General features: G+C 38.0%; 1 protein-coding gene across 2 annotated transcripts in view; it reads left to right on the plus strand.

The window, feature by feature from the left end:
• Positions 1-15,712, plus strand: part of RFTN1 (raftlin, lipid raft linker 1) — a 205,602-nt gene that overhangs the window by 10,173 nt on the left and 179,717 nt on the right. Inside the window, exon 1 of one of the 2 annotated variants that reach the window (XM_072412446.1) lies at positions 1,837-2,285. The exons of the other annotated variant lie outside the window; for it this stretch is intronic. The gene's annotated coding sequence lies outside the window, so the exon portion shown is untranslated. Of the gene's footprint in view, positions 1-1,836; positions 2,286-15,712 lie in introns of those variants that run through there. 2 annotated transcript variants of the gene reach the window in all.

Consider the following 15,712-nt stretch of genomic DNA (forward strand, 5'->3'; position numbering starts at 1 on the left):
TCCGCCAAGAAAATAACCCAAAGAATAGACACCATTTCAGAAATTCTAAATACAATCAAACATGTTTACTTCTATATGTGTTTTTTTTTTTTGTTATGATTTAGAGGTTCATATAAAATACTGACAAATGTTTTGAGTTAGTGAATAAAAATTTGAATCTCAGATTTCATATGTCATACATATTGAATAATACAAACATCCTTGGAGATAAACAAACAAAGTAATAAACTGTCCCTATGGGTTTCTCACATATTGTGGTGTAATAATGTAAACAGTTCATGGTAATTTGGGAGAAGTTGGACATTATCACTCTCACAATTGAACAATACCATGATCTTGTGAGAATATACAGCACTTCCTCTTTTACATTCTTGTTGATGCCATATTCCTAGAATAAATAGATCCACAGTCACCACACATTCTTTTGGGTAATATTTATGTAGCATCCATGGCCTGAGTGATGATAGTTTGATGAGTGAAAATGTGAAAACTACTTAAAGCAAACATAAGTTTGCTTTTCACTTTTTTAAAGCAGCTGGGATGATATCAGTTGCTATAAGTAACACTCCAATAATATGTTCCATCATTTTTCACATACAACAATCATCTAAAAATATGGTCACAACAATGCTGTAACCCTTAAAGTAAATGTGACCGCTAAAAGTAAAACTTTGGTCAAACTCTAAAATCTATTGTAAACATCCCATGCAGTAAAACCCTGTACAGACATTTATGTTGCTGGAAACAATATTTTGTAATTTCCAGAGGCAGAATAGACGAGCGCTGTACAGACAAGCTGGATTTCTGTATAAAGTCATGTTCATACTCATTTTCTGCAGACTATTAGAAACATACTCCCTGGCCATGGAGGAGTGAGGTTAGGGACACTTTCTAAAGACTAACCTTACTTGACCTTTTTAACATAGGGGAACCCTTGAAATTACTTTTAGGTCTTAGGGAACCCTGCTATAATAACTATATTCACAGCTCACATTATATTAGTATGGATGTCAGTGGTAAGAATGCCTCTTACATTAATGGTGAGTGGGAAGAATGTCACCCTTACAGATAGCCCAAAGGATCATTGGGGTGACTTGAGAGGCACAAATTGTTCATTGCTTAAAGAGGAACTAAACTGAAAACTGGCAAAAATAAAAAACACCTTCAATCCTGCAGGGCTGTCTGATCCACCCAGGGGTGCCTTGCATCAGGTCCCTCATCATCCCTACACCCATCCCGGAGCCGGCGCTACAGGCGCCGCCATCTTCTCTTTTTACTGTTGTTCATTCTACGTCACCCGACCCAGGCGCGAGATCAGATAACGTACGATGAAAAAATCTCACTGCCATGCGTGAGATCGGCAATTCTTTCTGTTTGTGCAAAAAGGCTCCTTCTGCGCATGCCCGAGATGTTTGGCATGCGCAGAAGGAGCACCCAAGAGCCTCCCGGTATGCCTGATGTAAGTATCATTCATTCTAGATCACCTGGGCAGTTAAAAATTAGATGGTGGTGCTGCAACCCTTTTTTTTTTTGTAAAAAAAAAAAGTTGCTCTTAAAAAAAAAACAAAAGATATTTTACCCTACACAAAATGGTTCTATGCCCTTAGTATAGGTACGCTTTAATATCCAGTTATAATCTGTGCTTTTAGAAAAGCATGCAGTTTTTTCCTAAAGCAATCTATAGTAGTTGGGTAATATAATGTGTATGGATATTGTCATTTCACATAATCATGACTTTCATTATTGTAAATATCTGATGAGAGCAGAAGTGTGAGTTTAGTGGTGTCACTGCTACAGATCAGGGAGAAGTGGCTGCAGTTGCATGCTGTGACAGGTAGGGGGCGGCAGAGCGATGAGGAGGCAGGCTGGGGAATGCTGTACATCAGGCTGCTTCTTCATGCTGCCTGCTCTCAGCTGCTACAACTTGGCTCCTCTCTGCAGTTTCTGATCTGTCTTCAATTGATCTGAAGAACTCAGTGTCAAGGCGGCTCTGCCATTCTGTGGAGTGGAAGAGAAAGCAAAACAAAAAAAAAACTCAAGGCAAGCCAGTCTCTGAGGATGTGGTTGAAGTGAACATGCAAAGCTACATATTTTGTTCATGACTTCAGCCCCAAAGGAAGTGCAGACACGGCAGCGGCACATAGTCGTGTGACTATTCTCTGTCACCTATCACCTGCGATCCTGCAAAGCTGCTCATCCAGCCTGAAAACTTTGCTGCTCTGCTGCCTGCTATGCGAGTGTGTGTCGGCTGCTGCTAGGACCTGACAACGGAGCGAGCGATCCAGGTACAGGGGGTCACCGATCAGAGGAAGGGCTGGGTCCATGTGGGGTATATTGCCATGGATCTGTAGATTGCACAATCAGCTGATCTTTGGGGACACACACTTAATTAACAACTTTTCCCTGCACACTATTGAGTGTCACATCTTCATTACTGGGCTGCCTGCTCTGCCTGGGTGATTAGTATTGGAGGATGGAGATGATTTATTCATGTATTACCTGGATCAGAACCTTCTTATCACCCATGGTCACATTCTCAGGTCAGGTTTAGGGGAATCCTGCTAACAATTATTTTATTCGCCACATATTAGTGTGAACAGTAAGCTGGGGATGAGAGAATAGGAATTGTATTGTGTTTTGGACCCTGCTTTGTATTCTCATTATTCACAAATACAGTGAATGGTAATAGGAAAGAAATGGAGAACTTTAAAATTATTTTAGCCACCTAAATTGGTGAACAATGGACAGGTGGTCATTAAAAAGTGTCTCCTTACATTGGTGGTCAGCGGAAACATGTCCAATTCTGTATATTATCAGTAAAAACATTTAATTATTTTGCTGATTAGTGGAACCATGTCCAGTTACATTGGTGATCAGAGGAAAACTTCAATTGCATTGCTGGTCAGTGGAAAAGTGTATTCCTAAATTGGTGGTCAATGGAAGCTTGTACAATTACATGTATTCAGTGGAAACATATCTAATTACATAGATCGTCAGCAAGACCAATAACTATAGTGTTGGTCAGTTGGAAAGTGTCCATCCACATTTGTGGTTAGTGGAAACATGTCCAAATATATAGGTGGGTAAAGGAGACATTGAATTACATTGTTGGTCAGTGGAATCATGTCAGATTATGTAGCTGGTCAATGGAAACATGTCCACTTGCTTTGGTGGTCAGTAGAAAAGTGTACTCTTATATTAGTGGTCAGTGGAAACATGTCCAATTACATTGTGGGTTAGCGGAAATGTTGAAATACACATTGTTGGTCAGTGGAAACATATCCAGCATATCCAGTTGCATTGATGGTCAGTGGAAAAGCTTTCAGCTACATTTTTGGTTTGTGGAAACATGTTGAATTGCATTAGTGGTAAGTGGAAAAGGGTCCTCTTACATTGGTGGCAGGTGGATAAATGTCCAATGACACTGGAGGGTGGTGAAAATGTATACAGTTACCTTGGAAGTCAAAAGAAAAGTGTTACATTGGTGGTTTGTGGAAATGTGTTCATTTCATTGGTGGTCAGTGTAAACGTGTCTCATTTCATTGGTGGTCAGTGTAAACATGTCTCATTTCATTGGTGGTCAGTGTAAACATGTCTCATTTCATTGGTGGTCAGTGTAAACATGTCTCATTTCATTGGTGGTCAGTGTAAAAATGCCTCTGCACATTGGAATTCAGTGATAAAATGTCTGCTTACGTTGGAGTGTTTTTTTGTAAAAAAAGAAGAGAAGTTATTTGTCAGGAGGTTTATTGGCTTCAGAATGTCACCACTGTCTACAGCAGGGGTGCCCAAACTTTTTTGGCTTGCAAGCTACATTTAAAATGACCAAGTCAAAATGATCTACCAACAATAAAAACTTTTTTTTTTGAAAGGCAGGGCTCGGCGTTGCCTTTGCGATCCACCTGTTGGGCACCCCTGGTCTACAGGATGTCACCTACATAGGTTGTGTAGGTCTTCTGAAACTTTCATGTATAACCAAGCTGTTATGTGTAGATAGAAATACTATGCAGATTAGACATACATTTCTAATGATGTAATTTACACTCACCATTCTTTTCACAATATCATTGTAATACAAGCAGGATCTTTAAGTATCTTCATAAAGCATTAGTGAGCCTGCCACTATGAACCTCACATTTCATCCAGTAACCTCAGAGCAGCCGCTTCCAGAGCTCACCCAAAGCCCCAAAATCCACTGCACTCAGTTGTGTAAATACTGACTTCCTTTCTAAAAGTGAGGCCATTGATCATGGTTGTAGACCAGTAATGTGTCCAAAGAATGACTTTAGAGCTGCCAAATTATGGTATGTACAGTTATCTGCTGGGAGTTTACTTGCTGTACCTTCAATCAGTAAACATGATAAAAATCTAAATGCTGAAAAACCTCTCGGTAGGTCAGTTTTCTGTACCTGCAGGGGCCCTTTGTAGGGAAAAGAAACAGGTTCACATAACCTCGCTTGTTCCCAGAGGAACATACTTATCTTTTTTCACATACACAATGCTCATTTCAGCTTTGTGGCTGTTTTAGCTCCAGAACATGACTTGGAGCTTACAGATAGCTAGTGCTGGTCCAAATATTAAATACCAGTGCTGTCACATGACATGAAGGGAAGTGAGTACAGGTAGTCCCCGGGTTAGGGACATCCGACATACGAACACCTCCTAGATACCAACGGGGCTTCCCTGCTCGCTCCTGTGCAGAACAGAGGCTTGAAGGGGGCGGTTTGCATGACTTGCTGAAGAAATCTTTTTCTAAACACAGCTGAGGTTGTGGGTGATCTTAACAGGGTGGGCTCTTTCTGCAGCCTCTTGTTTCTTTTTGCATATCACAGCACAGCTTGCTCCAGAAGGTAATGAATGTCTAGGCTCCATAAAGATTTTTTTTTTGCTTTGTTTGTGATTAACTCACAGTGAGGATTTTATACAGTAACTGACACTATGGTGCCTAATATTATTTTAAGACAATCATCTGTCCTAATTTCATTTATTAATATTGTATCTGTTCCGATTTACATACAAATTTAACTTAAGAACAAACCTACAGTCCCTATCTCATATGTAACCCTGTGACTACCTGTAACATGCTCCCTCTTATCTGGAAGCAAGGTCTATGATTGTGTTTTCCATGCTGTTTTATGACATTGGCGCGCACAGGCTTTTGGGATTGACACAATCTCGAAAGCTTGTGAATGTCGATGTCATTAAACAGCATGGACAACGCAAATTTTTTCACAGTCAAAGAGTACCTCTCATCTGATATGTCTATTGGAAGCTACCCAGCATAGCACCAGATACAAATATTCTATCTAACTTTTTTGAGTATACTACCCAATGCCTAGCGCTCCCTTACAAGCCTAATCTTTGAAAAAGCATCCTTTTCTTCCACTGCCTCTCTTGCTGATAGAACATCAAATACTATAAGTGATCTTCTACCATAAGTCCCTATTTATCCCCTGAGGAAGCCAAACAGTGAAATGCATTGGAATCTGAGACATCTGTACTGTGTGCGATCACTAGAAATTGTAACAATTACTACCTTAGTTAGACAGCCATCAACGTATATAAGATTACTATCTTTATGTATTGTATTTAGGATGCTTTCTACCTTGAGTAAAACTGACTAAACTATGCCATAAAGCCCCTCTATGCCTCTTTTTCTACGTGTTCCTCTGAAAGCTAATGGCTGTGGGATAGAAATGGAAGATAAAAAATAGGAGGCATTTGGCTGTCCAATTTAAAGGCAACCTACAAACATATGAAATAGCAGTTTGTTTGCTGCATAGATGTTGTTTCCAATGTCCTTAATTGTTGTTTGACACAAATTTCACATCTGGGGAAGCTCTATACACTTTAAGGATTATGCAGTCTCATTTGTATCCTGAAGAACCAGGACATATAGTTTCTGCGAAATGCATCAATGTTCATTGAAACGAAGTATGAACTTTGTATGTCCCTGTTTTTTGCTATGTGCAATTTAGTTTTAATTATTAAAATATATGTATGGTTTTAACTACGTATTGTTAATTATGTAATAAAGCATATAATTTTTCTATTTTTTGTAAACTAAATGATACATTTTTCCAGAGCATGTGCCTCAAAAGTCCCATTTAATCTTGTTGCTTTCTGTAATATTTGTATTTAGGGATGTGGCACTTTTTGTACTATAGGCTAAATAGCTGGAAGACTTGCTATGTCATATGAGTAGTAAAGTGAACCTAGTACTTTTCCAAAAATGGTGAAATTAACCTAACACTGAAACAAATTTCAAGCAGTCAGACTCTTCATCGCTATGTATGTTCTTCAGTGACATAAACTTGTAGATCTGCATCTCAATGTACTTTCTTGGCATGCCTTGGAGCCAAAACAAAGAAATTTGCGCATGCGTTGCTCCATTTCAACCTGGCCAATCAAAATGGGCAAAGGTCTCAAGTGCACCCAAAGACATTGAAATGTCACATGAAGAACCCAATACATCTTCTTATCTTTTGTGTCCCTTGGCTGACACATACCATCCCTAGAATTTAGTAAACTAAAGCAGGAAATCAAACTTTCATTTAGTGTAATCTGTTAGGATGTTATTTTAGATGAGCAGTTACATGGTATTGTATTAAGTAAATCCTTGTAGATCTATAGACACTCAATAGGAAGGCATACATTGGACAAGGGTTTTGTATGGTACAACAGTGTGTAGTGCAGTCATTGCATTAAATGAAAACAATTGACAAAGCATGATATATCTCAGAAAGTGCTGTACAACTTCCTTTTGATTAAAATCCTTGGTGTTCATTACACCTTCATTGGCAACATGATTCTGCAGCTTTACTTGCAGTGTCACAAGCTGGGAGTATTGCAGTTGCAGTGAATATAGACTGACTATAAATGCAGTGAACTGGAGTGTACTATTATCTATATTTATTGCTCTCCAACTTAAAATGTGTTTCCGCAACTTAGCACAGGTGACCTAATATACATCAGACATGAGAGTTCTCAGTATCACGCTGGGAGTGGTGTGTTAGGGGATCTTCCACAGCAGGGATTTTTTTTCAAGGCTGAAACTTGTGTTTTGCTGTAGTTTGCAGAAGTGTGTTTATGTAGTTTCCTTTTATGTACTACAGCAAAATTCCCTAATGTCATTCAGAACTACTAAACTCCCAGCATGACTTAGCCTTTGTATCATACCAGAGTGATTGACACATTCATCCCTGCCATGCATATTTTTTGTTTCATGCTCTATAAACCTCTGAGATGTTGCAAAAAAACTCTTAATGCTCAACTCTTAAATTCAACAATGCTAGATTGTTCTTTTAATTGTCGTTTATTTAAAAAGTAAACCTTCATCATGAAAACTGATCTGTATTTAAAATCTTGGGTAAGTATGTGTGTCTAACAAGGATTCATATCACAAAGATTCATTTAGATCTGTATTTAAATATTTTGTATGTGTCTAACAAGCATTAGGTCATTTCTTTCCCCAAGCCCAATCTACTATCATTATATTTTATTTCAAGCATGCAGAAATCTAAGCATTTATTTGTGTGATGCCATAACTCCCAGCTGATTACCTAAGACCTTTCGGAAAGGGAAGGCAGATCTCTCAGTGGTGACAGGGGAGTTTTCCACTCCCCTGGGTTTGAGCATGCCCTGTAAAATTTTGAAAGTTGTAAAAATCTGAGCACCATTTATAAATTATTATTATTAATAAACAGGATTTATATAGCGCCAACATATTACGCTGCGCTGCACATTACATAGGGGTTGCAAATGACAGACGAATACAGACAGTGACACAGCAGGAGGAGAGGACCCTGCCCCGAAGAGCTTACAATCTAGGAGCCATTTACTATTACATTAGAGACCACTGTGCAAAATACGAAGAAAGATTCCTATCTACTAGGATACCAGTTTCTGTCTGCTGAAGTGGACATTCCTGCATGCAGCCCTAGGCACTGCTCTCACTTGGGACACAAATTACTGAAGGAGGATCAGGGAAGTTGCCAATCAGTGGAGATGGCTTCGAATGCTTCTTTGTGTGCAAAGTGAAATGGGCATGGAAATGAGAGGACAGTATTATTTTGTGTCTACATGGAAATCAGCTGCAGGCGTTTGAGGGTATATCATTTACCCGATAGTGAGAGTTTAGGAATAGGCAATACATTAAAAATAGTTTAAATAAAGAAAAGCAAAAAATAAATATTTAATAGCAATGTTTCTGATATTTGTCTTAGCCCCGTTTAAAGTTTGTTTGGCCGAATTTAGGCAAAAATTCAGATTCACATTCCAAACCAAGGTGAACCCTTTAACTGTACATAAGAGGTTGAGGAATCTAAACAGCAGCACTGTTTGATAGTAATTAGAAGGAATTTGGATGAAACAAAAGAGCAAGTGTATGTCACCGTTGATGGGAAATAAATCCTTAGTTTCCTGTGTTCAGTCCATTCCAAAACAAATTCTCTGGTGGAGAATTAATTATTGACATGGACCTAGAAGATTCTCCACCAGCGAATGATTCAGTGAATGTCCCTGCTTTATAAATAGCCCCATGTGTTTATGTAATTGGTATGGTCACGTCTATGTGGGTGCTTTGGTTTACAAAGACATTTAGCTATGTTATTTAGCATATTTGATGTTTTACTATTACAGTTACCTTAGGTAAAAGTGCAGCTGTTATTATAAGAGAACGACATTGTGACTGAGTGGTTCACAAACTTCCTTGGCAGGCTAAGCCTAGGGCTATTTAGGCAATTCAATCTCTTTACCACTATGAGATTTACCCATTTGTAGGCAGTCTCATTTTCAGCACATTAAAATCAGTGTGATTCTAATAATACAGTATAACAGTCAACCTAACTTTCTCAGTACATATACAAGAGATATGATCACCCATGCAGTCCTGGGTTTAGAGTTCTGAATTCATTTCCTGCAGAAGACCCTATCTTCATGTACGTGGACGTGTACGTATGTTTTCTGTGCCTGTGTGGGCGCTTTGCTTTTTTTCCCCACAAGCAAAAGACATACTAATATTTTAATTTACTCATACACAAAATGATATGGACAGTGGATTCAAAGCTTCATTATGTATTAGCAAAAAAGTGATAGGCTTGGCATTCTCCGCACGTCACAGAGAGAATGACACTATAATAATTCAGCAGCTCATAATTTTGAAACAATATAATAATTGTCTATTAAAGCGGCACTATTATTTTTGGCTGTTGCTTTAGACAGCAACACAACATTCCATCTGCCCTAAGATGTCAGGATCTTTTTGACTGCTTTCTTTGCACCAATTTTTTTTTAACAATCTTCATCATTGTTGTCAGATTCTGAGAACCGATTAAAAAAAAAAAAAAGAAATAATTTGCCTGCGCAGAACTGGCATAAAGCATATTTGGCGTCATTATGTCAGTCGAGAGCTAGGTGTCAAGTCGAAAATTACATACTTATGAACTTGACAGTAATAGTAAGGAAACATTTTGAATAGTTGCCTGGAGACATAATTCAGAAGTATGTTATGGACAACAAGATTATAAGTGGAAGTCAGCTATATTTTGTGAAAAATAGGTCATGTCAAAGAAAACCTACATGCTGTACTTTTTATGAAAGATTTAGCAGCAAAGATCAAGAAATTTGAGTTGGATGTGCTATCCTTAATATTTTGCAGTATCTTGTCTTTTTTCCATCTCTTTTTTCCCCCTCAGCTGTTTTTTCTTAAATGCAGCAGATCAGTAAAGATAGTTTTAATGTGCACACAACATTTCAAAAAAGTATTACGTGTTGGTCTTGGCTAGTTCCAATTACAGCAGTTAACTATGATTTTAGGTAGGGAGAATTGAATTTCATGTTTGCAAATTTGCTGGGTTTTAATTACCGTTGTCAAAACCTTGCAAATGGACAGTTTTACACTTGGTTTAGGAACCAATTTGGAAAGGGATCTATTTACACTGACAAAAACAAACCGCCCCCTGGATGATCCCTATTCAACTGTCTGTAATAGCAGTATTTATTTGATGCCATGCAACTGCAGTCAATATTACATATGTTACAGAAGCAGTGTTGGAATAAGGTCCTTTAACATCCGGAACAAAAGGGTCAAAGTGCCCCCCTAATGGTCTGTAAACAACTTCAACTTCACAGATTCAGGCCCTTATTACTCCTCTCCTGCTAAAGAGCTGCCACCATTTCTGGCCTCACATAGACCTGACGCTTCCGAGAAATGTGTTGTTTGAACCTCTTCTCTTCATCTTAGGAAGTAGTGATGGGAATATGAAATACTGCATATAAAGATTTCATGTTTACCATGCCCAGTCAGCAGGTAGAGCTCTATGGTCACTTTTCATGTGTTTAATAAGTTATCTTTTTTGCTTTGGTGACATTCACTTGGTTACAGGTGGCATTCACTACTGAAAAAACATGTTTAGCCAAAAGTTTTGGTTTTGAAAAAAAGGAATTATTCACTGCACAGATAAAGGTTTGGTAATGTGCCGTCATTCATGCAGACTACCAATTGATCCTTTTTAGTCTGTAGCTATCCTGATTTTTCTCCAAAAGAAGTAGGGTGTGGCAGTATTAGGGACAAGATTTAAAGTAAGCTTAGGAATTACTTAAAAACCAGTTAATGGACAGAATTGGACAGTCAGTACTTAATTTACCTTCACATAGCTTTAAATGTTTTTGCAAAGAACTCAATTAGGTTGTTCCCCCACTAAGTTTATATGCTTCTCATCAGACATCTCAATTATGGAACAATAATCATGGACTAGTAGTAGAAAAAAAGCGAGTTTGTATTTGCACTCAGTCCCTGGGTTTGGAGTACTGGGTTAATCTGAAATGTGAAATGCACCTTTAGGTGCCTGGTTCTTATATGACCTGCCATTTTACTAATTTTAATGAGAAAATACATCATTAATCTAATGCACTACCTATAGATGTTTAAAGGGGCAGTACTATCATGGGAAAACTTCCCTTCCCTACCAGTAAGGGTAGGGCTAACATGCAGTGGAATCTTTGAGATAGCAGTCAGTGTGAGCTGTGTAAAGATTGTTACGTACCGGTTGTGCTCACGGTTTATAGGATCAGGTCACATGCAGGATCGATGATCAAATGCTCACATTGAATTGAATGCACTGTTGATCACTTTCCCTTGATTTCTGGGGCCAGATTTGAGAGTACACCCTTGGTGTATTCTGAGACAATATGGGAGGGGGAGTTTAAGAATAATTCTCTAGATCTCCTGATGAAGCGGGCTCCGTTTCCGCGAAACATGTATAGTAATTTATCATCTAGAGATCTCTCCTCATTTGTTGTGAATATCAATTATACACCTGATATGGTGATTGTTTTTATAATGATTTTAACATAAATATTAATTATTAGTATTTTTATTGTTTTGAATTAAAGTGTTTAATATAAAAAGTTTTAATGTTATTTCTACAGCCTTAAAAGTCCCATATGTGGTTTGGGTTCAGGGATATGGCAGTTTATGTGATTTATTTATCATTTGAAAGAAACTTCTTTGTAATAATTGCCTGGGTCCCTATGAGTAAATCAGTGCGATTTTCAATCTGAACAGTGCTAGGTCCCAGGTTCGAATCTCGGCCAGGGCACTATCTGCATGGAGTCTGCAGGTTCTCCCCGTGTCTGCGTTTCCTCTGGGTACTCCGGTTTCCTCCTAAATTCCAAAAACATAGTTAGGTTAATTGGCTTCCCATCAAAACTTGGCCTTAGACTCTATTAAAGGCATATGACCATGGTAGGGACATTAGATTGTGAGCCCCTTTGAGAGACAGCTAGTGACATGACTATGTACTTGTACAGCACTACGTAATATGTCGGCGCTAAATAAATGCTGTGTAGTAATTATAATAATAACATCATATTGAAGCATTTCATTTTGTGGATGTTTTCCTTGGTGCTTCCCAACTCTAGTTTATCAGATTGAATTGGGTTGTACAATATTTCCCTTTACCATAGCTTTAGACAAATGTGATTTCGTCAGAATATTGAATAAGGATCGAGATATGTGTGGGGTAAAAACAGACTTGCTTGGCAGAGAAATTCTTGTCTAGGTTTAGAACTGCCTTTTCCTTGAAGATACAGAATACCAGTGTTCACAATCGTGTGTATCTAAGTAAAAATAATTGTTTGGTGGTCAGATGTTAGCTAATATTTCGGATATTTCCTAGTATTTTTGGTCAATTAATTGCGTCACTTGGTTGCCACAACCACAATTGTGCATGAAAGTGCAGTAAACGACACCAACTTTGGTTACTTAAAAAAGCAGAGTATGCACATATTTTAAGTACTGTGTAGAAGAAATATCCTATTTCCTATCTTCAAGCTGTCATTAGAACATAGCTTGCATATGTTTTATATTCATTGTATCCTAATTTTAAAAGTGGAAACCCTTCTGCTGATGTTCATCCTGTTTTGATAAGGTGTACATACACAGTACAAAATTGATTGCAGACATTAGACAGCAGTGTGACCAAGAATGCACAATGTCAATTGCAAATAATGAATCATTTGACAAACTAGAACAATGGTATCTTACCTAAAAGGCCCAAAGGCCACATTTATATCCACAAGTCAAGTGGTGGACTGTATCTGGTTTACAATGCAAGGACACATCTGCCTGCCCCTGCCTATCGGGGGCCATATGCAGCACTCTTTTATTTGCACAGCATTGGACTAGTATATAAAAATGTCTCTTTGTGTTTTACACACAAAAACACTGCTAGCATTGTATTGCTGTAATATTAGGGAATCTCCAACCCTTTTCTTCCCTTACCCATATTATTAGCTCCCCTTTTAGTCCTTGCTAAATGTATTTCTATAGTTTATTGTTAATTCATTGTTTAGGACAAATGTTTGAATTTATTATGTTCTTTCTGGTTATTGATTGATGTATTTTTGGCTTCCTGCAATGGGAATTTTTTATGATTTCTTCATGACCATTTAATTTCTAATGCTGTATTTGAAAGGGGCTTTTATTCCACAGAATAAGTCTGCCAAGTGAAGGAAGCAAATTCTGGGGTTGCTGGGGGTAAATCATTAAAAAAAAGTGCAGAAGAACCCATGGATTTCATGATACATTTAATGTCCATAATGGATTTATATATTAAAAGTTTATTAACCATCATTAAATATTAATTCCTAATAAATTGGATTTTTAAAACTTTTAGTGTAATAAAGAATTAGATACAATTGAAGTCAGTATGGGGGGAGTTAATTTTATGTTCTATCCTTTAGCAGAACGTTTTATTAAAAGCTAAACTCCCAAACTATAAAATGCAGTTAGGTATTCATAGTGCTTTTTTGCCAAATGTGTTTTTCATGAAAATTAATTCTACTCCATCAAAACACATATGTTGTGATGCATTTTATGCTTATTTACCCCAAATGCCAGAAACATTGCAACACAAATTTAAAGCTTATTGCCATACATCACCACACAAAAAACTGGCAATGTACTTTTCATTGATGTTCAAAGTTAATAATGGTACATGAAAACATACAGTGCATGAATGTGCATTACGATGCATTTTGATTATTGCATTGGATAACATATCTGGCCAAAACAGGGGTTTGTTAGGGGAAAAGTAGTTAGAAGTTGGGTTATATTTTAGGGCTTAGGAAAAAGTTAGGGCCAAGTTAAAAGGGACAAATGGTGCACATGATTACTTTTTTAAAAACTCTTTTGACATCAGAACTACCTAGTGCTAAAAAAACAACATACTAAAATAAACATCTGGGCCCTCTTCCTCTGGCTGTGGCTTTTTTTTTTTACTGCAGCTGTATGTAAAGTTCCTAAAACAACAAAACACTTTCTTATTAAAATAGCTTTTGTGGTTGTTGCATTCACCAAGTAGTAAAAGCACTCCAACTTTACAAAAATAATAAATTTTTATAAAAGAGAACCTTTTAGAATAGGATACTGACGTGCTTTGAAGGTGCAGGTTCCAACGTTGACATTTTTTTCCCTTCTCTTCTTAAACTTTGTTCACATTCTCAGTAGTTATTGCAGAACTTTTTTTAGCTCCTTTCTGCATCCTCCCCAAAATAGAGTTAGTCATCCATCATTAGTGATATGGCACAGCAGATCACTAAATGACATTGGGGTACAACTGTACTTGGTCTAGATCAGGTAGGCAAACTCCTAGCCAGTATTCCAGTCTGGCCTAACGCTCCCCTAGTTATTTATTGTTGGATCCGGAATTGTTGTGTTATCGCGAGTTCCCGCAATATCTTTGATATCATCGAGTTCCCGCAAAGTAACCCCAATTACTATGCCTAAAAAGCAGAAGCAACGCACAGCTACCAGTCTCCAGAAGGTTGACCTCGAACGTTGTCTTCAACCCCGAATAGACTGACGAATTATTCTTCGACCAACACGGAAACGAAACCAACAGCACTTTCAAGCGGTCGAATCTCAAGAGGCATTTTGATGCCAAGCATGCGCACACGTACGGAGACTTTCATTGACCTCTAACGTCAGCTGCCACGTGCTCATTTTCCGATGTTAGCCCATGCCAAGCGTGTGATCGCAATGTTTGGCAGCACTTAATTAATGCGAGAAGATGTTCAAGATGAAGTTTTGAAAGAACAAGCTGTGCTCTCAGCTCACTGACAATCACCTTAATGACAGGAGTTGCTGAACTCCTCATCATTAGAACCTAATATTGTATCTGTCTCTAAGAACATGCAACATCATGTTTTCCATTGATCGTACTGTATTTTTAAATAAAAAAACCTTTTCTTTGGATACCTTGTTTCTTCTGGCCTAGTGTGCCTTCTTGACCTGAAATAACCTAATAGTCCAAAAAGTTTGCCGACCCTTGCTCTAGATAAATGATCATCTCGACAAAGCATGGATATGAGGCTTTAGTCATACTCTATTACCAAACATATGTGTATTAGGTATCCTAACGTATCTGCTTGTCCTGCATCATTCACTGAATATTTAGTAAAACAAGACAGCCAATGAACAATTCTATGTTTCTACCCTGACAAGACACCTTAAGCTGTCTTATGTTTAATATTTAGTAACCCCTTAAACTTTCTCAATTGGTTTGAAGAAGTGGATTGTAGGGTCGTTCCTGGAATTTCATTGCTGTAATTTTGTTATAATGTAAATTCTTGTCTAGGGTTGAACAATAAACACAGGCTGCTTGTAACTGTCACAATAATCTTGCGGGTAATGTTGCCGTGCATACATCTGGCAGATGTGCTATCTTTCCAGCATGCCTTGTTTTAAACTATCGTTGCAGAGAAAGGATGTGTGGTGTGTTCATGCGGTGCCTGTTATCACAAGCTTCGCAGATTCCCCTCACATCCTAGCAGGTAGTGCATCTCTTAGAAATTACTGCCTTTCACACAATGTGCACAGGCTGAATCAGGAATGAATCATTCTTGTTTGGCTCAGGTGCAAAAGAACAAAAATTACTCAGGTGCAAAGGAACAAAGAAAGTCAAGAGGGTGGGCTTTCCGCTGACACACAGGCACACTCTCCCTAACTGTGTTAAGCATGGCAAATCTTACATTGTGCAAAAATCGCCCACCTGAATCTTTGCAAAAAACACGCTTTGTATGAAATGGCTATTCTATTTTGAGATTGCTAACACGCTATATTTCATTTACCAGATTAGACATACTTTCTATAATATTGGTGAGGAACCTCTTCTGCACAGAATCTTTAAAACCTAATTAAACAAGTACA

This window comes from Pyxicephalus adspersus, chromosome 5 (genome assembly GCF_032062135.1).
Source record: "Pyxicephalus adspersus chromosome 5, UCB_Pads_2.0, whole genome shotgun sequence".
NCBI lineage: Eukaryota > Metazoa > Chordata > Amphibia > Anura > Pyxicephalidae > Pyxicephalus > Pyxicephalus adspersus.